Here is a 25,249-nt window from a genome sequence, read left to right as displayed (position 1 = left end):
GCAGAATGCACAAGAGGGCAATGGAGATGCAGCAGAAGAGAAAGAAGATGAAGAGGCTCCAAAGGCTCCATCTCACCAGACAGGTAGGACTTGTGGCCTCGGGGCTTGTGAACAAGCAGCAGGTTCCAGGCCAGCCCACAGCCGGGCAAGTGGATGAAGCTTCTCCTCTGCGGCACAGATCCTCCTGGGCAGCGTCTTTCTGAAAGGAGGCCAGGGTGGGAAGTGGGGTGCCCTAGAAAAGAAGAAGAAGAAAAAGAGGAGGAAGAGGAGGAAGAAGAAGAAGGGCATCCAGAAAAAGTGGACACTCTTCTTCTTCCTCCTCTTCCTCCCCGTGATCTGACACAAAGAGGATGATACGGAAGAAGAGGACAGCACAGAGAGGACAACAGCAAAGAAGGGAAAAATGAGGGAGCAAGAGAAGGAAAGGAGAGGAAGCAGAAGAGGACAACACAGAAAGAGGACAAGAAGGACGGTGCAAGAGAAGGGCAAGGGAAAGGAGGAGAAGGCCCTGATGCAAGATGAGGACGACGCAGAAGGAGAACAAGCACCATTTCTAAGCAAGCCCACCCTCTGCCCACCACCTGCTTCCCCTGGTGCACCACGCCACAGATGCCCCAAACCACCACGGCCTCCCAAAGCTCCCCCTTCTTCTCCCCAAGCCCACCATACTCTCCCCAAATCCCTTCCTTCTTCCTCTTTAATTCAACTTCTTCTTCATATTCTTCAGTTTCTTCTCCATCTTCCTCTTCTTTCTCTTCCTCTTCCTCTTCTTTCTCTTCCTCTTCCTCTTCTTTCTCTTCCTCTTCCTCTTCTCTTCTTCTTCCTCTGTGTCACTGCCATCTTCTCCCCAAACCCACCCTGTTCTCCCCACGCCCGCCCACCCATGCCCAGCAGCACGTCTTTCCCAAGCCCACATTGGTCTCCTCCAAGACAAAAAGGAAATAGGAAGAAGGGCCCTGAGGGAAGAGAGGGATGACGCAAAGGGAAGGAGAGGAAGGGGAGGACACTAAAGGAGCCAAGGGGACGGCGCAGAGGAGGGAAATGCATCCACCGCTTCTGGATGCTCTTTCTCTTCTGCCTCCTCTTCCTCTGAACATTTGAAACACGGAGGACGGTACAAAGAGGACGACGCAAAGGGAGAGGACTGAGCAGAGGGAGAGGAGGCACAGGGGGAGAGGATTGAGCAGAGGGACTACGCAGGGGGAAAGGAATGCACAGAGGGAAAGGATTGCTCAGAGGGAGAGGAGCATGCAAAGGGAGAGGAATGCGCAGAGGGAGGGGATGCACAGAGGGAGAGGATTGAACAGAGGGATTGCACAGAGGGAGAGGAATCCACAGAGGGAGAGGATTGCATAGGGGAAGAGGATTACCGTAAGGGAGAGGATTGCCCAGAGGGAATGCGCAGGGGGAGAGGAATCCACAGAGGGAGAGGCAATGCCCAAGGGGAGGAGGATTGCACAGAGGGAGAGGAAAGCACAAAGGGAGAGGATTGAGCAGAGGTAATGTGCAGAGGGAGGGGAATGCGCAGAGGGAGAGGACTGATCAGAGGGAGAGGAAAGCACAAAGGGAGAGGATTGGGCAGAGGTAATGCGCAGAGGGAGAGGAATGTGCAAAGGGAATGGGCAGAGGGAGAGGATTGCGCTGAGGAAGTGGAATGCGTGTGGGGAGAGGATTGCTCAGGGGGAGGATTGCGCAGAGGGAGAGGAATGAGCAGAGGGAGAGGATTGCGCAGGGGGCGTGGAAGGTGCAGGGGGAAAGGTATGCGTAAGGGGAGAGGAATGCGCAGCGGGGAGGACTGCGTAGAGGGAGAGGAGCACGCAGCAGGGGAGGATTGCTCAGTGGAACAGGAATGTGCAGCGGGGAAGGAATGCACAGAGGGAGAGGATTGGGCAGAGGAAGAGGATTGCACAGATGGGGGAGGATTGCACAGAGGGTGGGGATTGCACGAGATGGAGGAATGCGCAGGGGAAGGGGAATGCACAAAGGGGGAGGAATGTGCAGGGGATAGGAATGCGCAGAGGGAGAGGAATGCAGAGGGGAGAGGAAAGAGCGGGGGCAGAGGATTGTGGAGGGGGAGAAGAACGCGCAGATGGGGGAGGATTGGGCAGAGGGGGAGGACTGAGCAGAGGAATGCACAGAGGGAGAGGAATCCACAGAGGGAGAGGATTGCATAGGGGAAGAGGATTACCATAAGGGAGAGGATTGCCCAGAGGGAATGCGCAGGGGGAGAGGAATCCACAGAGGGAGAGGAATGCGCAGTGGGAGGAGGATTGCGCAGAGGGAGAGGAAAGCAGAAAGGGAGAGGATTGAGCAGAGGTAATGTGCAAAGGGAGAGGAATGCGCAGAGGGAGAGGATTGCGCAGAGGGAATGGGCAGAGGGAGAGGATTGCGCAGAGGGAACGTGCAAAGGGAGAGGAATGTGCAAAGGGAGAGGAATGTGCAGAGGGAGAGGATTGCGCAGAGGGAATGGGCAGAGGGAGAGGATTGCGCAGAGGGAATGGGCAGAGGGAGAGGATTGCGCAGAGGGAACGTGCAAAGGGAGAGCAATGTGCAGAGGGAGAGGATTGCACAGAGCGAATGGGCAGAGGGAGAGGATTGCGCTGAGGAATGCACATGGGGAAAGGAATCCGCTGGGGGGGAGATTGTGCAGAGGGAGAGGAATGAGCAGAGGGAGAGGATTGCGCAGGGGGAGTGGAATGTGCAGGGGGATAGGTATGCGTACGGGGAGAGGAATGTGCGGGGGCGGAGATTGCGCAGAGGGAAAGGAATGAGAAGAGGCAGAGGATTGTGCAGGGGGAGTGGAATGTGCAGGGGGAGAGGTATGCGTAAGGGGAGAGGAATGAGCAGGGGGGGAGATTGCGCAGAGGGAGAGGACTGAGAAGAGGGAGAGGACTGTGCAGGGGGAGTGGAATGTGCAGGGGGAGAGGTATGCATAAGGGGAGAGGAACGAGCAGGGGGGGAGATTGCGCAGAGGGAGAGGAATGAGAAGAGGGAGAGGACTGTGCAGGGGGAGAGGTCTGTGCAGGGGGAGAGGTATGCGTAAGGGGAGAGGAACGAGCAGGGGGGGAGATTGCGCAGAGGGAGAGGAATGAGAAGAGGGAGAGGACTGTGCAGGGGGAGTGGTATGTGCAGGGGGAGAGGTATGCGTAAGGGGAGAGGAACGAGCAGGGGGGGAGATTGCGCAGAGGGAGAGGAATGAGAAGAGGGAGAGGACTGTGCAGGGGGAGAGGACTGTGCAGGGGGAGAGGTATGCGTAAGGGGAGAGGAACGAGCAGGGGGGGAGATTGCGCAGAGGGAGAGGAATGAGAAGAGGGAGAGGACTGTGCAGGGGGAGTGGAATGTGCAGGGGGAGAGGTATGCATAAGGGGAGAGGAATGCGCAGCAGGGAGGACTGTGTAGAGGGAGAGGAGCATGCAGCAGGGGAGGATTGCTCAGTGGAACAGGAATGTGCAGCGGGGAAGGAATGCACAGAGGGAGAGGATTGCACAGATGGGGGAGGATTGCACAGAGGGTGGGGATTGCACCGAGATGGAGGAATACGCAGGGGAAGGGGAATGCACAAAGGGGAAGGAATGTGCAGGGGATAGGAATGCGTAGAGGGAGAGGAATACGCACGGGGGGAGAATTGCTCAGCGGGAGAGGACGGCGCAGAGGGAGAGGACGGCGCAGAGGGAGAGGACGGCGCAAAGGGAGAGGACGGCACAAAGGGAGAGGACGGCACAAAGGGAGAGGACGGCGCAGAGGGAGAGGACGGCGCAGACGGAGAGGATTGTGCAGAGGCAGAGAAATAGTCAGAGGAAGAGGACGGCACAGAGGAGGAGGATGGTGCCAATAGGATGACACAGGGGCAAACTGACAGGGCAAAAGAAGGGAGGGAGAGGAAGGAGCAGAGGACAACGGGAGAGGATGACAAGGACGGCAGAAGAAAACATGAAAGGAAAAGAAGGAGAAGGCCCTGGCACAGGAGAGGACAACACAGAAGGGGACAATGGGGTGACCCAGAAGGTGCAGAAGAAGAACTATTTCTAACCAAGCCCACCCTCTGCCCACCACCTGCTTCCTCTGCTGCACCACACCAGGGGTGCCCCACACCAGGGCTGCCCCAAACCACCCAAAGCTCACCCTTGTTCTACCCAGACCCACCATGGTCTCCCCAATTCCCTTTCTTCTTCCTCTTCTCATTCAGCTTCTCTCTCTTCTTTTACTTCTTCTTCTTTGACTTCTTCTTCTTCTCTTTCACCCGTGTCTTGTCTCCATCTTCATCCCTATCTTCTCCCTCTGTATCCCTCCCATCTTCTCCCCTAATTCACCATCCTGTCACCAAGCCCACCCAAGCCTACATATGCCCTCCCCAAGCACATCACTTTCTAACTAAGCCCACCCTCCTCCCTCTAAGCCCACCCTGGGCTCCTCAGAGAAGGGAAAGCAGGAGAAGGGACGCGACGCATACGGGGACAACGCAGCAGCAGAAGGGAACAAGCAGAAGAAGAAGGCCGCGACGCATACGGGGACGATGCAGCAGAAGAGGACCCAGGTCTGACCAAAGCTCACGTCCTTCTCCTCAAGAGCACCAAGCACTCCCCAACACAACCACGTCCTCCCAAAGCTCACCCTTGTCCTACCCAAGCCCAACACACTCTCCCAAAATCCCTTTTTTCTTCCTCTTTAATGCAACTTCTTCTTCTTCAGATTCCTCGGTTTCTTCTCCTCCTTCCTCCTCTTCATCTTCTCTGTCTTCTTACGCCTTCTCTCTCCCTCCCATATTCTCCCCAAATCCACTACGCTCTCTTCTACAACTCCATTCCCCAACCATGCCTACCATTATTATCCATCCCCAAGCCCCTCATTTTCTCTCCAAGCCCGCCGCCACGCTCTCCCCAAACCCTTTGCTTCTTCCTACACTCGTTCCGCTTCTTTTCCTTCTTTGTCTTCCTTCTCCTCTCCATCTTCGTGGTCTCTTCCTGCCTCTCTATCGTTCCCACCCTCTCCCCAAATCCACCCCAAACTCCAACCATCTCCACCAGCAGCATCTTCTTCCCAGCCCACCGTGTTCTCCTCAAAGAAAGACAAAGAAGCAAAAGGGCCTTGAGGCAAGAAAGGCATCGTGGAGGGAAGAAGAGGAAAGGGAGGGAGGAGGACAAGAAGGGAAGATGCACAGCAGGGGAATGCAGAAGAAGAAGGGCAATGCCGCAGAGGAGGAGGCAGAAGAAAGAGAGGAGGATGCACAGCTAGAAGTCTTAAGAGGACAATGCAGCAGAGCACCAAGCACAGGTGGGCCATGCAGATGCAGAAGAAGAGCAGAAACAAGATCAACAACGACAAGCAGGAAAAAAGGGCACAGCGTCAGCTAGGACGACGGCGCTGAACCTCCTGCTGCTGCCTCTGCTGCTGCTACTGCTGCAGATGCAGAAGGAGAAGCAGACAAAGAAGACGAGCAAGAAGAGAGAGAAGAGAGAATGAGAAAGAGAAAGATACCTTGGTGCAACAGAGAGCGCTGTGGAACGAGGGCGGCCACTGTGTCCCACACAGCCATCGGCTCTGCAAAGTGAACAAGAACCAAAGTCACTCTCTGTGTCCTCCAACCCCAAAAGGCCTCCACAGGACGCCAGCTGTCACCACCATCCCCATCCCCACGGACGGAGACCAGCACCCACCCTGAGATGACCTTGTGCTCTCACCCGTGTCCCCTCCCTCTGGTAGCTCTTGGCCACCGCAAACTCCCAGCCCCTTGGTACCTTCAGCGGTGGTGCTGGACACCATGAAGAAGGGCCTCCAACCCATCCCAGAAGTCCATCTTGCTCAGTCTCTCCTTGCTGGGACACTCCCCAGTGGGAGCTCCTTCCACCACTGGCTGCTCCTGCAGAGTGCGGGACCCGTGGTTCTGCGTCCCCTTTTCCCTCCTCGGCCGGGTGTGTTGCCACGGCACCCGGAATGCAACTGACAGTGCTGCCCACGGTGAGGTCACAATCACTGCCTGCCTGACGGTGCTGCCGCCACTCACGCTGCCCCGCTGCCCTCTGGACGAGCTTGCCACCACAGCCTCCTTCTGCCTTCAGCCTCCAGCTCACATCCAGTCAGGCTGACTCCTTTGCCTTCTCCTCAAGGGACTCCTCCACAGGACCACCCTTGGCCATCCCACCTTGGGCAAATTCCTTTCTTTGAGCCCAGCTGCCACCAACAGTGCTCCACACTCCACAGACCCTTCCTAGAACCATGGAAGGAATGGAAGGGACCTTGAAGATCACAGCGGCACAGAATGACAGAACGTTAAGGGTTGAGAGGGAGCTCCGGACACCATCCAGCCCAACCTCCCCTGCCAGAGCAGGCTCACCCACGGCAGGGCACACAGGAACACATCCAGGCGGGGCTGGAAGCTCTCCGCAGAAGGAGTCTCCACAACCTCCCTGGGCCGCCCGGCCCCAGGCCTCCAGCCCCCTCACACCAAAGAAGTTTCTCTTCATGTCCCCATGCACCCACCTCTGCTCCAGCTGGCACCATTGCCCCTTGTCCTGTTCCCTGGCTGTCCCTGAGCACAGCCTGACTCCATCCCTGCACATCTTTATCACCAGGCATGAGGGCATCCCTCAGGCTCATCTCCAGCTGCTGCCACTCCACACCCCCAGGGCCTTTCCTGCTGGGCACTTCCCAACCTCTCTGCCCCCAGCCTGGAGCCCTCATGGGGTGCTTGTGAGCCAGGGGCAGAAGCCAGCCCTTGGCCGCCTTCAACCTCATCCCACTGACCTCTTCCCAGGGATAAAGCCTGGCTAGGTCCCTCTGGTAAAAGGAGGGGCAAGGACACCTCCACTCCTCAGTGGACACGGAAGGGACTAGAAGACAAAAGAGGAGGAAAACGCAGAGCTACTGAACGCCTCCTTTGCCTCAATTCTCAACAGGAGCACAGGTTGTCTTCCGGACAATTGGCCTGCAGAGCTGGCAGATGGAGTCAGGGAGCACTATAGGAACCCTGTCATCCAGGAGGAAGCAGTGAGAGACCTGCTGAGCCGCTTGGATCCAGCACTCTCTGCAGCCAGTTGCCTGAACAAGTCTTGCATGTTCCCCTTGGACCTCGGTTTGGGTCGACACAGATCACTTGAATAGAGCTGTACCCCCGGGGAGTGGCGACCATCCCTACACCTGCCTGTGTGACCTAACTGGAGAACACTTCAGCAAGGAGCCCACGAGACTCAGCACCTCCCTCGCAGCAGCCTCCGCCCACCCACGCCGGCCCCTCGGGAGAGAAAGCTGGCGCCAGGAGATGGGGGAGGGGAGGCGGGGGGGGCACTTGGTGGAGGAAGGAGGGCAATGCAGCTGCAGAGAAGGGCAATGCAGAAGAAGAAGGCTAATGCAGGAGAGGAGGAGACAGAAGAAGGGGAAGACAGAGGAAAGAGAGGAGGATGCAGAGCTAGAAGAAGAGGACAATGCAGCAGAGCAGAATGCACAAGAGGGCAATGGAGATGCAGCAGAAGAGAAAGAAGATGAAGAGGCTCCAAAGGCTCCATCTCACCAGACAGGTAGGACTTGTGGCCTCGGGGCTTGTGAACAAGCAGCAGGTTCCAGGCCAGCCCACAGCCGGGCAAGTGGATGAAGCTTCTCCTCTGCGGCACAGATCCTCCTGGGCAGCGTCTTTCTGAAAGGAGGCCAGGGTGGGAAGTGGGGTGCCCTAGAAAAGAAGAAGAAGAAAAAGAGGAGGAAGAGGAGGAAGAAGAAGAAGGGCATCCAGAAAAAGTGGACACTCTTCTTCTTCTTCCTCCTCTTCCTCCCCGTGATCTGACACAAAGAGGATGATACGGAAGAAGAGGACAGCACAGAGAGGACAACAGCAAAGAAGGGAAAAATGAGGGAGCAAGAGAAGGAAAGGAGAGGAAGCAGAAGAGGACAACACAGAAAGAGGACAAGAAGGACGGTGCAAGAGAAGGGCAAGGGAAAGGAGGAGAAGGCCCTGATGCAAGAGAGGACGACGCAGAAGGAGAACAAGCACCATTTCTAAGCAAGCCCACCCTCTGCCCACCACCTGCTTCCCCTGGTGCACCACGCCACAGATGCCCCAAACCACCACGGCCTCCCAAAGCTCCCCCTTCTTCTCCCCAAGCCCACCATACTCTCCCCAAATCCCTTCCTTCTTCCTCTTTAATTCAACTTCTTCTTCATATTCTTCAGTTTCTTCTCCATCTTCCTCTTCTTTCTCTTCCTCTTCCTCTTCTTTCTCTTCCTCTTCCTCTTCTTTCTCTTCCTCTTCCTCTTCTCTTCTTCTTCCTCTGTGTCACTGCCATCTTCTCCCCAAACCCACCCTGTTCTCCCCACGCCCGCCCACCCAATGCCAGCAGCACGTCTTTCCCAAGCCCACAATGGTCTCCTCCAAGACAAAAGGAAATAGGAAGAAGGGCCCTGAGGGAAGAGAGGGATGACGCAAAGGGAAGGAGAGGAAGGGGAGGACACTAAAGGAGCCAAGGGGACGGCGCAGAGGAGGGAAATGCATCCACCGCTTCTGGATGCTCTTTCTCTTCTGCCTCCTCTTCCTCTGAACATTTGAAACACGGAGGACGGTACAAAGAGGACGACGCAAAGGGAGAGGACTGAGCAGAGGGAGAGGAGGCACAGGGGGAGAGGATTGAGCAGAGGGACTACGCAGGGGGAAAGGAATGCACAGAGGGAAAGGATTGCTCAGAGGGAGAGGAGCATGCAAAGGGAGAGGAATGCGCAGAGGGAGGGGATGCACAGAGGGAGAGGATTGAACAGAGGGATTGCACAGAGGGAGAGGAATCCACAGAGGGAGAGGATTGCATAGGGGAAGAGGATTACCGTAAGGGAGAGGATTGCCCAGAGGGAATGCGCAGGGGGAGAGGAATCCACAGAGGGAGAGGCATGCCCAAGGGGAGGAGGATTGCACAGAGGGAGAGGAAAGCACAAAGGGAGAGGATTGAGCAGAGGTAATGTGCAGAGGGAGGGGAATGCGCAGAGGGAGAGGACTGATCAGAGGGAGAGGAAAGCACAAAGGGAGAGGATTGGGCAGAGGTAATGCGCAGAGGGAGAGGAATGTGCAAAGGGAATGGGCAGAGGGAGAGGATTGCGCCGAGGAAGTGGAATGCGTGTGGGGAGAGGATTGCTCAGGGGGAGGATTGCGCAGAGGGAGAGGAATGAGCAGAGGGAGAGGATTGCGCAGGGGGCGTGGAAGGTGCAGGGGGAGAGGTATGCGTAAGGGGAGAGGAATGCGCAGCGGGGAGGACTGCGTAGAGGGAGAGGAGCACGCAGCAGGGGAGGATTGCTCAGTGGAACAGGACTGTGCAGCGGGGAAGGAATGCACAGAGGGAGAGGATTGGGCAGAGGAAGAGGATTGCACAGATGGGGGAGGATTGCACAGAGGGTGGGGATTGCACGAGATGGAGGATATGCGCAGGGGAAGGGGGAATGCACAAAGGGGGAGGAATGTGCAGGGGATAGGAATGCGCAGAGGGAGAGGAATGCAGAGGGGAGAGGAAAGAGCGGGGGCAGAGGATTGTGGAGGGGGAGAAGAACGCGCAGATGGGGGAGGATTGGGCAGAGGGGGAGGACTGAGCAGAGGAATGCACAGAGGGAGAGGAATCCACAGAGGGAGAGGATTGCATAGGGGAAGAGGATTACCATAAGGGAGAGGATTGCCCAGAGGGAATGCGCAGGGGGAGAGGAATCCACAGAGGGAGAGGAATGCGCAGTGGGAGGAGGATTGCGCAGAGGGAGAGGAAAGCAGAAAGGGAGAGGATTGAGCAGAGGTAATGTGCAAAGGGAGAGGAATGCGCAGAGGGAGAGGATTGGGCAGAGGTAATGCGCAGAGGGAGAGGAATGTGCAAAGGGAGAGGAATGTGCAGAGGGAGAGGATTGCGCAGAGGGAATGGGCAGAGGGAGAGGATTGCGCAGAGGGAACGTGCAAAGGGAGAGGAATGTGCAAAGGGAGAGGAATGTGCAGAGGGAGAGGATTGCGCAGAGGGAATGGGCAGAGGGAGAGGATTGCGCAGAGGGAACGTGCAAAGGGAGAGGAATGTGCAGAGGGAGAGGATTGTGCAGAGGGAATGGGCAGAGGGAGAGGATTGCGCAGAGGGAACGTGCAAAGGGAGAGGAATGTGCAAAGGGAGAGGAATGTGCAGAGGGAGAGGATTGCGCAGAGGGAATGGGCAGAGGGAGAGGATTGCGCAGAGGGAACGTGCAAAGGGAGAGGAATGTGCAGAGGGAGAGGATTGCGCAGAGCGAATGGGCAGAGGGAGAGGATTACGCTGAGGAATGCACATGGGGAAAGGAATCCGCTGGGGGGGAGATTGTGCAGAGGGAGAGGAATGAGCAGAGGGAGAGGATTGCGCAGGGGGAGTGGAATGTGCAGGGGGAGAGGTATGCGTAAGGGGAGAGGAATGAGCAGGGGGGAGGACTGTGTAGAGGGAGAGGAGCATGCAGCAGGGGAGGATTGCTCAGTGGAACAGCAATGTGCAGCGGGGAAGTAATGCACAGAGGGAGAGGATTGCACAGATGGGGGAGGATTGCACAGAGGGTGGGGATTGCACCGAGATGGAGGAATACGCAGGGGAAGGGGAATGCACAAAGGGGAAGGAATGTGCAGGGGATAGGAATGCGTAGAGGGAGAGGAATACGCACGGGGGGAGAATTGCTCAGCGGGAGAGGGACGGCGCAGAGGGAGAGGACGGCGCAGAGGGAGGAGGACGGCGCAAGAGGGAGAGGATGGCACAAAGGGAGAGGACGGCGCAGAGGGAGAGGACGGCGCAGACGGAGAGGATTGTGCAGAGGCAGAGAAATAGTCAGAGGAAGAGGACGGCACAGAGGAGGAGGATGGTGCCAACAGGATGGACACAGGGCAAACTGACAGGGCAAAAGAAGGGAGGGAGAGGAAGGAGCATGAGGACAACGGGAGAGGATGACAAGGACGGCAGAAGAAAAGCATGAAAGGAAAAGAAGGAGAAGGCCCTGGCACAGGAGAGGACAACACAGAAGGGGACAATGGGGGTGACCCAGAAGGTGCAGAAGAAGAACTATTTCTAACCAAGCCCACCCTCTGCCCACCACCTGCTTCCTCTGCTGCACCACACCAGGGGTGCCCCACACAGGGCTGCCCCAAACACCCAAGCTCACCCTTGTTCTACCCAGACCCACCATGGTCTCCCAATTCCCTTTCTCTTCCTCTTCTCATTCAGCTTCTCTCTCTTCTTTTACTTCTTCTTCTTTGACTTCTTCTTCTTCTCTTTCACCCGTGTCTTGTCTCCATCTTCATCCCTATCTTCTCCCTCTGTATCCCTCCCATCTTCTCCCCTAATTCACCATCCTGTCACCAAGCCCACCCAAGCCTACATATGCCCTCCCCAAGCACATCACTTTCTAACTAAGCCCACCCTCCTCCCTCTAAGCCCACCCTGGGCTCCTCAGAGAAGGGAAAGCAGGAGAAGGGACGCGACGCATACGGGACAACGCAGCAGCAGAAGGGAACAAGCAGAAGAAGAAGGCCGCGACGCATACGGGGACGATGCAGCAGAAGAGGACCCAGGTCTGACCAAAGCTCACGTCCTTCTCCTCAAGAGCACCAAGCACTCCCCAACACAACCACGTCCTCCCAAAGCTCACCCTTGTCCTACCCAAGCCCAACACACTCTCCCAAAATCCCTTTTTTTCTTCCTCTTTAATGCAACTTCTTCTTCTTCAGATTCCTCGGTTTCTTCTCCTCCTTCCTCCTCTTCATCTTCTCTGTCTTCTTACGCCTTCTCTCTCCCTCCCATATTCTCCCCAAATCCACTACGCTCTCTTCTACAACTCCATTCCCCAACCATGCCTACCATTATTATCCATCCCCAAGCCCCTTCATTTTCTCTCCAAGCCCGCCGCCACGCTCTCCCAAACCCTTTGCTTCTTCCTACACTCGTTCCGCTTCTTTTCCTTCTTTGTCTTCCTTCTCCTCTCCATCTTCGTGGTCTCTTCCTGCCTCTCTATCGTTCCCACCCTCTCCCCAAATCCACCCCAAACTCCAACCATCTCCACCAGCAGCATCTTCTTTCCCAAGCCCACCGTGTTCTCCTCAAAGAAAGACAAAGAAGCAAAAGGGCCTTGAGGCAAGAAAGGCATCGTGGAGGGAAGAAGAGGAAAGGGAGGGAGGAGGACAAGAAGGGAAGATGCACAGCAGGGGAATGCAGAAGAAGAAGGGCAATGCCGCAGAGGAGGAGGCAGAAGAAAGAGAGGAGGATGCACAGCTAGAAGTCTTAAGAGGACAATGCAGCAGAGCACCAAGCACAGGTGGGCCATGCAGATGCAGAAGAAGAGCAGAAACAAGATCAACAACGACAAGCAGGAAAAAAAGGGCACAGCGTCAGCTAGGACGACGGCGCTGAACCTCCTGCTGCTGCCTCTGCTGCTGCTACTGCTGCAGATGCAGAAGGAGAAGCAGACAAAGAAGACGAGCAAGAAGAGAGAGAAGAGAGAATGAGAAAGAGAAAGATACCTTGGTGCAACAGAGAGCGCTGTGGAACGAGGGCGGCCACTGTGTCCCACACAGCCATCGGCTCTGCAAAGTGAACAAGAACCAAAGTCACTCTCTGTGTCCTCCAACCCCAAAGGCCTCCACAGGACGCCAGCTGTCACCACCATCCCCATCCCCACGGACGGAGACCAGCACCCACCTGAGATGACCTTGTGCTCTCACCCGTGTCCCCTCCCTCTGGTAGCTCTTGGCCCACCGCAAACTCCCAGCCCCTTGGTACCTTCAGCGGTGGTGCTGGACACCATGAAGAAGGGCCTCCAACCCATCCCAGAAGTCCATCTTGCTCAGTCTCTCCCTTGCTGGGACACTCCCCAGTGGGAGCTCCTTTCCACCACTGGCTGCCTCCTGCAGATGTGCGGGACCCGTGGTTCTGCGTCCCCCTTTTCCCTCCTCTGGCCGGGTGTGTTGCCACGGCACCCGGAATGCAACTGACAGTGCTGCCCACGGTGAGGTCACAATCACTGCCTGCCTGACGGTGCTGCCGCCACTCACGCTGCCCCGCTGCCCTCTGGGACGAGCTTGCCACCACAGCCTCCTTCTGCCTTCAGCCTCCAGCTCACATCCAGTCAGGCTGACTCCTTTGCCTTCTCCTCAAGGGACTCCTCCACAGGACCACCCTTGGCCATCCCACCTTGGGCAAATTCCTTTCTTTGAGCCCAGCTGCCACCAACAGTGCTCCACACTCCACCAGACCCTTCCTAGAACCATGGAAGGAATGGAAGGACCTGAAGATCACAGCGGCACAGAATGACAGAACGTTAAGGGTTGAGAGGGAGCTCCGGACACCATCCAGCCCAACCTCCCCTGCCAGAGCAGGCTCACCCACGGCAGGGCACACAGGAAACACATCAGGCGGGGCTGGAAGCTCTCCGCAGAAGGAGTCTCCACAACCTCCCTGGGCCGCCCGGCCCCAGGCCTCCAGCCCCCCTCACACCAAAGAAGTTTCTCTTCATGTCCCCATGCACCCACCTCTGCTCCAGCTGGCACCATTGCCCCTTGTCCTGTTCCCTGGCTGTCCCTGAGCACAGCCTGACTCCATTCCCTGCACATCTTTATCACCAGGCATGAGGGCATCCCCTCAGGCTCATCTCCAGCTGCTGCCACTCCACACCCCCAGGGCCTTTCCTGCTGGGCACTTCCCAACCTCTCTGCCCCCAGCCTGGAGCCCTCATGGGGTGCTTGTGAGCCAGGGGCAGAAGCAGCCCTTGGCCGCCTTCAACCTCATCCCACTGACCTCTTCCCAGGGATAAAGCCTGGCTAGGTCCCTCTGGTAAAAGGAGGGGCAAGGACAACCTCACTCCTCAGTGACACGGAAGGGACTAGAAGACAAAAGAGGAGGAAAACGCAGAGCTACTGAACGCCTCCTTTGCCTCAATTCTCAACAGGAGCACAGGTTGTCTTCCGGACAATTGGCCTGCAGAGCTGGCAGATGGAGTCAGGGAGCACTATAGGAACCCTGTCATCCAGGAGGAGAGCAGTGAGAGACCTGCTGAGCCGCTTTGGATCCAGCACTCTCTGCAGCCAGTTGCCCTGAACAAGCTCTTGCATGTTCCCCTTGGACCTCGGTTTGGGTCGACACAGATCACTTGAATAGAGCTGTACCCCCGGGGAGTGGCGACCATCCCTACACCTGCCTGTGTGACCTAACTGGAGAACACTTCAGCAAGGAGCCCACGAGACTCAGCACCTCCCTCGCAGCAGCCTCCGCCCACCCCACGCGGCCCCTCGGGAGAGAAAAGCTGGCGCCAGGAGATGGGGGAGGGGAGGCGGGGGGGGCACTTGGTGGAGGAAGGAGGGCAATGCAGCTGCAGAGAAGGGCAATGCAGAAGAAGAAGGCTAATGCAGGAGAGGAGGAGACAGAAGAAGGGGAAGACAGAGGAAAGAGAGGAGGATGCAGAGCTAGAAGAAGAGGACAAGGCAGCAGAGCAGAATGCACAAGAGGGCAATGGAGATGCAGCAGAAGAGAAAGAAGATGAAGAGGCTCCAAAGGCTCCATCTCACCAGACAGGTAGGACTTGTGGCCTCGGGGCTTGTGAACAAGCAGCAGGTTCCAGGCCAGCCCACAGCCGGGCAAGTGGATGAAGCTTCTCCTCTGCGGCACAGATCCTCCTGGGCAGCGTCTTTCTGAAAGGAGGCCAGGGTGGGAAGTGGGTGCCCTAGAAAAGAAGAAGAAGAAAAAGAGGAGGAAGAGGAGGAAGAAGAAGAAGGGCATCCAGAAAAAGTGGACACTCTTCTTCTTCTTCCTCCTCTTCCTCCCCGTGATCTGACACAAAGAGGATGATACGGAAGAGAGGACAGCACAGAGAGGACAACAGCAAAGAAGGGAAAATGAGGGAGCAAGAGAAGGAAAGGAGAGGAAGCAGAAGAGGACAACACAGAAAGAGGACAAGAAGGACGGTGCAAGAGAAGGGCAAGGGAAAGGAGGAGAAGGCCCTGATGCAAGAGAGGACGACGCAGAAGGAGAACAAGCACCATTTCTAAGCAAGCCCACCCTCTGCCCACCACCTGCTTCCCCTGGTGCACCACGCCACAGATGCCCCAAACCACCACGGCCTCCCAAAGCTCCCCCTTCTTCTCCCCAAGCCCACCATACTCTCCCCAAATCCCTTCCTTCTTCCTCTTTAATTCAACTTCTTCTTCATATTCTTCAGTTTCTTCTCCATCTTCCTCTTCTTTCTCTTCCTCTTCCTCTTCTTTCTCTTCCTCTTCCTCTTCTTTCTCTTCCTCTTCCTCTTCTCTTCTTCTTCCTCTGTGTCACTGCCATCTTCTCCCCAAACCCACCCTGTTCTCCCCACGCCCGCCCACCCATGCCCAGCAGCACGTCTTTCCCAAGCCCACAATGGTCTCCTCCAAGACAAAAGGGAAATAGGAAGAAGGGCCCTGAGGGAAGAGAGGGATGACGCAAAGGGAAGGAGAGGAAGGGGAGGACACTAAAGGAGCCAAGGGGACGGCGCAGAGGAGGGAAATGCATCCACCGCTTCTGGATGCTCTTTCTCTTCTGCCTCCTCTTCCTCTGAACATTTGAAACACGGAGGACGGTACAAAGAGGACGACGCAAAGGGAGAGGACTGAGCAGAGGGAGAGGAGGCACAGGGGGAGAGGATTGAGCAGAGGGACTACGCAGGGGGAAGGAATGCACAGAGGGAAAGGATTGCTCAGAGGGAGAGGAGCATGCAAAGGGAGAGGAATGCGCAGAGGGAGGGGATGCACAGAGGGAGAGGATTGAACAGAGGGATTGCACAGAGGGAGAGGAATCCACAGAGGGAGAGGATTGCATAGGGGAAGAGGATTACCGTAAGGGAGAGGATTGCCCAGAGGGAATGCGCAGGGGAGAGGAATCCACAGAGGGAGAGGCATGCCCAAGGGGAGGAGGATTGCACAGAGGGAGAGGAAAGCACAAGGAGAGGATTGAGCAGAGGTAATGTGCAGAGGGAGGGGAATGCGCAGAGGGAGAGGACTGATCAGAGGGAGAGGAAAGCACAAAGGGAGAGGATTGGGCAGAGGTAATGCGCAGAGGGAGAGGAATGTGCAAAGGGAATGGGCAGAGGGAGAGGATTGCGCTGAGGAAGTGGAATGCGTGTGGGGAGAGGATTGCTCAGGGGGAGGATTGCGCAGAGGGAGAGGAATGAGCAGAGGGAGAGGATTGCGCAGGGGGGCGTGGAAGGTGCAGGGGGAGAGGTATGCGTAAGGGGAGAGGAATGCGCAGCGGGGAGGACTGCGTAGAGGGAGAGGAGCACGCAGCAGGGGAGGATTGCTCAGTGGAACAGGACTGTGCAGCGGGGAAGGAATGCACAGAGGGAGAGGATTGGGCAGAGGAAGAGGATTGCACAGATGGGGGAGGATTGCACAGAGGGTGGGGATTGCACGAGATGGAGGAATGCGCAGGGGAAGGGGAATGCACAAAGGGGGAGGAATGTGCAGGGGATAGGAATGCGCAGAGGGAGAGGAATGCAGAGGGGAGAGGAAAGAGCGGGGGCAGAGGATTGTGGAGGGGGAGAAGAACGCGCAGATGGGGGAGGATTGGGCAGAGGGGGAGGACTGAGCAGAGGGAATGCACAGAGGGAGAGGAATCCACAGAGGGAGAGGATTGCATAGGGGAAGAGGATTACCATAAGGGAGAGGATTGCCCAGAGGGAATGCGCAGGGGGAGAGGAATCCACAGAGGGAGAGGAATGCGCAGTGGGAGGAGGATTGCGCAGAGGGAGAGGAAAGCAGAAAGGGAGAGGATTGAGCAGAGGTAATGTGCAAAGGGAGAGGAATGCGCAGAGGGAGAGGATTGGGCAGAGGTAATGCGCAGAGGGAGAGGAATGTGCAAAGGGAGAGAATGTGCAGAGGGAGAGGATTGCGCAGAGGGAATGGGCAGAGGGGAGAAGGATTGCGCAGAGGGAACGGCAAAGGGAGAGGAATGTGCAAAGGGAGAGGAATGTGCAGAGGGAGAGGATTGTGCAGAGGGAATGGGCAGAGGGAGAGGATTGCGCAGAGGGAACGTGCAAAGGGAGAGGAATGTGCAGGGGAGAGGATTGTGCAGAGGGAATGGGCAGAGGGAGAGGATTGCGCAGAGGGAACGTGCAAAGGGAGAGGAATGTGCAAAGGGAGAGGAATGTGCAGAGGGAGAGGATTGCGCAGAGGGAATGGGCAGAGGGAGAGGATTGCGCAGAGGGAACGTGCAAAGGGAGAGGAATGTGCAGAGGGAGAGGATTGCGCAGAGCGAATGGGCAGAGGGAGAGGATTACGCTGAGGAATGCACATGGGGAAAGGAATCCGCTGGGGGGGAGATTGTGCAGAGGGAGAGGAATGAGCAGAGGGAGAGGATTGCGCAGAGGGAGTGGAATGTGCAGGGGGAGAGGTATGCGTAAGGGGAGAGGAATGAGCAGGGGGGGGAGATTGCGCAGAGGGAGAGGAATGAGAAGAGGGAGAGGACTGTGGAGGGGGAGAGGGACTGTGCAGGGGGAGAGGTATGCGTAAGGGGAGAGGAACGAGCAGGGGGGAGATTGCGCAGAGGGAGAGGAATGAGAAGAGGGAGAGGACTGTGCAGGGGGAGTGGAATGTGCAGGGGGAGAGGTATGCGTAAGGGGAGAGGAACGAGCAGGGGGGGGAGATTGCGCAGAGGGAGAGGAATGAGAAGAGGGAGAGGACTGTGCAGGGGGAGTGGAATGTGCAGGGGGAGAGGTTTGCGTAAGGGGAGAGGAACGAGCAGGGGGGGAGATTGCGCAGAGGGAGAGGAATGAGAAGAGGGAGAGGACTGTGCAGGGGGAGAGGACTGTGCAGGGGGAGAGGTATGCGTAAGGGGAGAGGAACGAGCAGGGGGGGAGATTGCGCAGAGGGAGAGGAATGAGAAGAGGGAGAGGACTGTGCAGGGGGAGTGGAATGTGCAGGGGGAGAGGTATGCGTAAGGGGAGAGGAATGCGCAGCAGGGAGGACTGTGTAGAGGGAGAGGAGCATGCAGCAGGGGAGGATTGCTCAGTGGAACAGCAATGTGCAGCGGGGAAGTAATGCACAGAGGGAGAGGATTGCACAGATGGGGGAGGATTGCACAGAGGGTGGGGATTGCACCGAGATGGAGGAATACGCAGGGGAAGGGGAATGCACAAAGGGGAAGGAATGTGCAGGGGATAGGAATGCGTAGGGGGGAGAGGAATACGCACGGGGGGAGAATTGGCTCAGCGGGAGAGGACGGCGCAGAGGGAGAGGACGGCGCAGAGGGAGAGGACGCGCAGAGGGAGAGGATGGCACAAAGGGAGAGGACGGCGCAGACGGAGAGGATTGTGCAGAGGCAGAGAAATAGTCAGAGGAAGAGGACGGCACAGAGGAGGAGGATGGTGCCAACAGGATGACACAGGGGGCAAACTGACAGGGCAAAAGAAGGGAGGGAGAGGAAGGAGCAGAGGACAACGGGAGAGGATGACAAGGACGGCAGAAGAAAACATGAAAGGAAAAGAAGGAGAAGGCCCTGGCACAGGAAGAGGACAACACAGAAGGGGACAATGGGGGTGACCCAGAAGGAGCAGAAGAAGTACTATTTCTAACCAAGCCCACCTCTGCCCACCACCTGCTTCCTCTGCTGCACCACACCAGGGGTGCCCCACACCAGGGCTGCCCCAAACCACCCAAAGCTCACCCTTGTTCTACCCAGACCCACCATGGTCTCCCCAATTCCCTTTCTTCTTCCTCTTCTCATTCAGCTTCTCTCTCTTCTTTTACTTCTTCTTCTTTGACTTCTTCTTCTTCTCTTTCACCCGTGTCTTGTCTCCATCTTCATCCCTATCTTCTCCCTCTGTATCCCTCCCATCTTCTCCCCTAATTCACCATCCTGTCACCAAGCCCACCCAAGCCTACATATGCCCTCCCCAAGCACATCACTTTCTAACTAAGCCCACCCTCCTCCCTCTAAGCCCACCCTGGGCTCCTCAGAGAAGGGAAAGCAGGAGAAGGGACGCGACGCATACGGGGACAACGCAGCAGCAGAAGGGAACAAGCAGAAGAAGAAGGCCGCGACGCATACGGGGACGATGCAGCAGAAGAGGACCCAGGTCTGACCAAAGCTCACGTCCTTCTCCTCAAGAGCACCAAGCACTCCCCAACACAACCACGTCCTCCCAAAGCTCACCCTTGTCCTACCCAAGCCCAACACACTCTCCCAAAATCCCTTTTTTCTTCCTCTTTAATGCAACTTCTTCTTCTTCAGATTCCTCGGTTTCTTCTCCTCCTTCCTCCTCTTCATCTTCTCTGTCTTCTTACGCCTTCTCTCTCCCTCCCATATTCTCCCCAAATCCACTACGCTCTCTTCTACAAACTCCATTCCCCAACCATGCCTACCATTATTATCCATCCCCAAGCCCCTCATTTCTCTCCAAGCCCACCGCCACGCTCTCCCCAAACCCTTTGCTTCTTCCTACACTCGTTCCGCTTCTTTTCCTTCTTTGTCTTCCTTCTCCTCTCCATCTTCGTGGTCTCTTTCCTGCCTCTCTATCGTTCCCACCCTCTCCCCAAATCCACCCCAAACTCCACCATCTCCACCAGCAGCATCTTCTTCCCAAGCCCACCGTGTTCTCCTCAAAGAAAGACAAAGAAGCAAAAGGGCCTTGAGGCAAGAAAGGCATCGTGGAGGGAAGAAGAGGAAAGGGAGGGAGGAGGACAAGAAGGGAAGATGCACAGCAGGGGAATGCAGAAGAAGAAGGGCAATGCCGCAGAGGAGGAGGCAGAAGAAAGAGAGGAGGATGCACAGCTAGAAGTCTTAAGAGGACAATGCAGCAGAGCACCAAGCACAGGTGGGCCATGCAGATGCAGAAGAAGAGCAGAAACAAGATCAACAACGACAAGCAGGAAAAAAAGGGCACAGCGTCAGCTAGGACGACGGCGCTGAACCTCCTGCTGCTGCCTCTGCTGCTGCTACTGCTGCAGATGCAGAAGGAGAAGCAGACAAAGAAGACGAGCAAGAAGAGAGAGAAGAGAGAAAGAGAAAGAGAAAGATACCTTGGTGCAACAGAGAGCGCTGTGGAACGAGGGCGGCCACTGTGTCCCACACAGCCATCGGCTCTGCAAAGTGAACAAGAACCAAAGTCACTCTCTGTGTCCTCCAACCCCAAAAGGCCTCCACAGGACGCCAGCTGTCACCACCATCCCCATCCCCACGGACGGAGACCAGCACCCACCCTGAGATGACCTTGTGCTCTCACCCGTGTCCCCTCCCTCTGGTAGCTCTTGGCCACCGCAAACTCCCAGCCCCTTGGTACCTTCAGCGGTGGTGCTGGACACCATGAAGAAGGGCCTCCAACCCATCCAGAAGTCCATCTTGCTCAGTCTCTCCTTGCTGGGACACTCCCCAGTGGGAGCTCCTTCCACCACTGGCTGCTCCTGCAGAGTGCGGGACCCATGGTTCTGCGTCCCCTTTTCCCTCCTCGGCCGGGTGTGTTGCCACGGCACCCGGAATGCAACTGACAGTGCTGCCCACGGTGAGGTCACAATCACTGCCTGCCTGACGGTGCTGCCGCCACTCACGCTGCCCCGCTGCCCTCTGGGACGAGCTTGCCACCACAGCCTCTTTCTGCCTTCAGCCTCCAGCTCACATCCAGTCAGGCTGACTCCTTTGCCTTCTCCTCAAGGGACTCCTCCACAGGACCACCCTTGGCCATCCCACCTTGGGCAAATTCCTTTCTTTGAGCCCAGCTGCCACCAACAGTGCTCCACACTCCACAGACCCTTCCTAGAACCATGGAAGGAATGGAAGGGACCTTGAAGATCACAGCGCACAGAATGACAGAACGTTAAGGGTTGAGAGGGAGCTCCGGACACCATCCAGCCCAACCTCCCCTGCCAGAGCAGGCTCACCCACGGCAGGGCACACAGGGAACACATCCAGGCGGGGCTGGAAGCTCTCCGCAGAAGGAGTCTCCACAACCTCCCTGGGCCGCCCGGCCCCAGGCCTCCAGCCCCTCACACCAAAGAAGTTTCTCTTCATGTCCCCATGCACCCACCTCTGCTCCAGCTGGCACCATTGCCCCTTGTCCTGTTCCCTGGCCGTCCCTGAGCACAGCCTGACTCCATCCCTGCACATCTTTATCACCAGGCATGAGGGCACCCCTCAGGCTCATCTCCAGCTGCTGCCACTCCACACCCCCAGGGACTTTCTAGCACCTGTGTCAGTGTTTCACCACCCTCTTAGTATACAATTTCCTCCTAATATTTGGTCTTAGTCTGCATTTTTCCTTGTTAAAGCCATCACCCCTTGTCCTGTTACAACAGCCTTTGTTAAAAAAAGACTCCTCTACTTTCCTGTAAGCCCCTTTCAGCAGTGAAAGACATTATGGCCTCCCATTGCATTCTCTTCTGCAGGCTGAACATCCCCAATTTTCTCAGTCTGTCCTCACAGCACAGTATTCCAGCCCTCTATTCATTTTTGTGGCCCTTCCTTGGACCCACTTCAACAGGTTCATGTCTTTCTTGTTGTGAAGACTCAAGATCTGGACACAGCACTGCAGGTTGTGTCTGACCAGAGCAGAATACCAGGGAAGCATTATCTCTCTTGATGTCTGACTGCACTTCTTTTGGTACAGCCCTGGATGTGTTTGGCCTTCTGGGCTGTGAGTGCTCATTGCCAGCTGAAGTCTAGCTTTTCATCCACCAGTGCCCTCAAGTCCTTCTCAGCACAGCTGCTCTCAGTCCATTCATATCACAGTCAGGGATTGCTGTTACTCAGGTGCAGGAACTTGTGTTTGGCATTGTTGAACTTCATGAAGTTTACATGGGCCCACTTCTTCAGCTTGTCCAGGTCCCATTGGATGGCACCCTGTCCTTCAGGTTGTCCTGCAGTCCAGCTGTCCTGCAGTCATGCATGGGACATGCATGCTCTGTTGGGTGGAGGAAAGTCAGAAACTTTGCTGTAGGTGGGAGGAAGGGAGCTTGGAAAAGCTGCATAAACAGTAATGCCAGCTAAACCAGAGGTGCAGGGAAGGAAATGCAGGTGCAATTTGTTATCATTTCATGATGCCGAAACTGAAATAAATTGAAAAGTAATAGTCATGTAAAACAGTTTTAAATGTTGGGACATTAACTAATTGCTGTCAAGACACTGGAGAAAAATGTCCTTAGATTTATCACTATATACAACCTGTTCTCTAGAGGTGAGTGCTCTCGATACTCTCTAGTTGCTTTGCTTTGAATTCAGACTGAAGAATTCCTTCTTCAGGTGAATGCTTAGGTGAAACTTGGCTCTCCTAGAGGAAAGGGGTTTGATTCACAGTGTGGTCTTCAGCCACTGTCATTTTCAGCTTGCTGCAAGGACAGTGCTCCCCAGCAGTGAAAACTATTTGGCTTGTTTTGTTGGTGACCCAAACAGACATTAGCACCATGATGAATGTCTAATGATCTGAATTACTGAAACAGTATCACAGTATCACAGTATAACTAAGGTTGGAAGAGACCCCAAGGATCATCGAGTCCAACCTGTCTCCACAGACCTCATGACTAGGCCATGGCACCAAGTGCCACGTCCAATCCCCTCTTGAACACCTCCAGGAACGGTGACTCCACCACCTCCCTGGGCAGCACATTCCAGTGATGAACGACTCGCTCAGTGAAGAACTTTCTCCTCACCTCCAGTCTAAACCTCCCCTGGCACAGCCTGAGACTGTGTCCTCTTGTTCTGGTGCTGGGTGCCTGGGAAAAGAGACCAACCCCCACCTGGCTACAACCTCCCTTCAGGTAGTTGTAGACAGCAAGAAGGTCTCCCCTAAGCCTCCTCTTCTCCAGGCTAAGCAACCCCAGCTCCCTCAGCCTCTCCTCACAGGACTTGTGCTCAAGGCCTCTCCCCAGCCTCATTGCCCTTCTCTGGACATGTTCAAGAGTCTCAATACCCTTCTTAAATTGATTTACCCAGAACTGGAAAAGTGGGATTCCTCAAATTACCATTTAAACCAGCCTGAATCCTTTCACAAGTGATCCTCACTTTCTGCATGTGTTACTTCAACTCATTTGGGAAATAGACTTTGATCTTTGATGAAAGCATATGTTTACCCATGGATTTGCATTCATTAATCATATATTCAACAATTTGTGCAGTTAGTATATTTTTTGCCACATTCATTAAAAGAGCATTAATGCAGCACACTGCATCATGGATTAACTTTTCCATTTTTATTATTCTAATGGAATAGAATTTGCAGGGATTTTATTTTGTTTAGGAGGTATGCCAAATACTCCAGATGCTCTGCCTCCAGCATCCAGGGCCCAGTGACAAGCAGCAGCTCTTGGTCTCTGGAGGCTGCTGGAGAGGCACCTGGGTATGTGCAGAGGAGCCACTAATCCAAGGGACAAACTGCCAGTTTGATCTTTCCTGAAGCCACAGCTCCAGCCTGTGGTGCTGGCGAGCAGGCTTGGAGGCAATGCTTGGGAATATTTTGCCATCCTATGGCAGTTCATAGGAACAACAGTTCTGGGAGATGAACACTCAGCTATGCAAAGGGAACACAGCTGGAATGCATGACTTCTGATGCAGTAACTCCAAAATGGCATTAAATAAAGAAATCTGCTGAGTTGTCATGGGATGTTTCCTGTGTTTCTTCTTTCACTTTTTGTTATTAGGACATTTTGTGTGCCCACCACTTCTCCTTCACAGACTATCCCCACACTTGGACTCAGATTTTTTTATCACTTTTATCACCTTTTTCATGATTTCTCGCTACTGGTGATAGCCTGGAAAGCTGTCTTCACCTGTGTAGCAGCCACTAAATTATGACCAAGTTTTTTGGGGTCATTTTCTCTTGCTAGACTTTTGCACTCCTCAGATGGTCTCTCCAAGATTTGTACTTCCTATTTCCACTAGGCTTTTCACTGTTCACTCTATTCATCCCTTCAGAAGTGGTCCTTGATTTGTTGCTTGATCAGCTTCTTGACCTGCATCTTTTGTCAGAGCAATAGCATCTGCTGCAGGGTCCCATCTGGCTCTACAGACCTCTCCATTCCGAAAGGACTGTCTTCTGTACTCTAGACTACTAGACTGTCATAGACTATGAGCAATACACTGAAGTATCCTCCTGCAGGAGGACTCACAACCATCTTCAGCACGAATCATTGGTTAGGCCACACCTTGAGTCCTGTGTCCAGTGCTGGGCTCCTCAGTTTAGGAAAGATGTTGAGTTGCTGGAAGGTGACCAGAGAAGGGCAACAAAGCTGGGGAGGGGTCTGGAGCACAGCCCTGTGAGGAGAGGCTGAGGGAGCTGGGGTTGCTTAGCCTGGAGAAGGGGAGGCTCAGAGGAGACCTTCTTGCTGTCTACAACTCCCTGAAGGGAGGTTGTAGCCAGGTGGGGGTTGGTCTCTTCTCCCAGGCAGCCAGCACCAGAACAAGAGGACACAGTCTCAAGCTGTGACAGGGGAGGTTTAGGCTGGATGTTAGGAAGAAATTCTTCTCAGAAAGATAAATTTGCCATTGGAATGTGCTGCCCAGGGAGGTGGTGGAGTCACCATCCGTGGAGGTGTTTAGGAAGAGTCTGGGTGAGGCACTTGGTGCCATGGTTTAGTTGATTAGATGGTGTTGGGTGATAGGTTGGAGTTGATGATCTCTGAGGTCTTTTCCAACCTGGTTAATTCTATTCTATTCTATTCTATTCTATTCTATTCTATTCTATTCTATTCTATTCTATTCTGCTACCTTAAATGTATACAAAACAGAAGCCAAACACTTACTTTGCTCATTGTCTCTTCTAAAACAATGATTGCTGTCTCTGCTTCTTGATCTTGTTTTGCCACAGCCTTTGCCACATGATTTGTTCTGCTTACTTCTCTGAATGTACTGCTTTTATGACTTAGAGGAGCCTCCCTGCATTTTTGGAGAGATCACGTAATCACAACATGTTTGAGGCTACAAGAGACTTGGCACTGGTGGAAAATGATCAGGTTAGGGTAGACTTGAGCAAACTGGAAATGCAAAAGTCCATGGGCCCTCATGGGACACATCCACAAGTGCTGTGGGAGCCAGCAGATGTCTCTGTGAGGCCACTCTCAACAACCTTTGATCAGTCATGGCAACTATGGGATGTGGACAAGGACTGGAGGAAAGCAAACATCACTCTCATCTTCAAGAAGGGCAAGAAGGACCCAAGAATATAAAGGCCTGTCAGCCTCACCTCAGTCCCTGGGAAGGTGATGGAGCAGCTAATTCTGGAAAACATTTCCAGGCACATCAGCAATAAGAAAGTCATCATGAGCCATCAGCATGGTTTTACCAAAGGGAAATCATGCCTGCCTAACCTG

The sequence above is a fragment of the Dryobates pubescens genome, chromosome Z (genome assembly GCF_014839835.1).
Source record: "Dryobates pubescens isolate bDryPub1 chromosome Z, bDryPub1.pri, whole genome shotgun sequence".
Lineage (NCBI taxonomy): Eukaryota > Metazoa > Chordata > Aves > Piciformes > Picidae > Dryobates > Dryobates pubescens.
The sequence above is the reverse complement of the archived record's forward strand: the minus strand, read 5'-3'. Positions refer to the sequence as shown.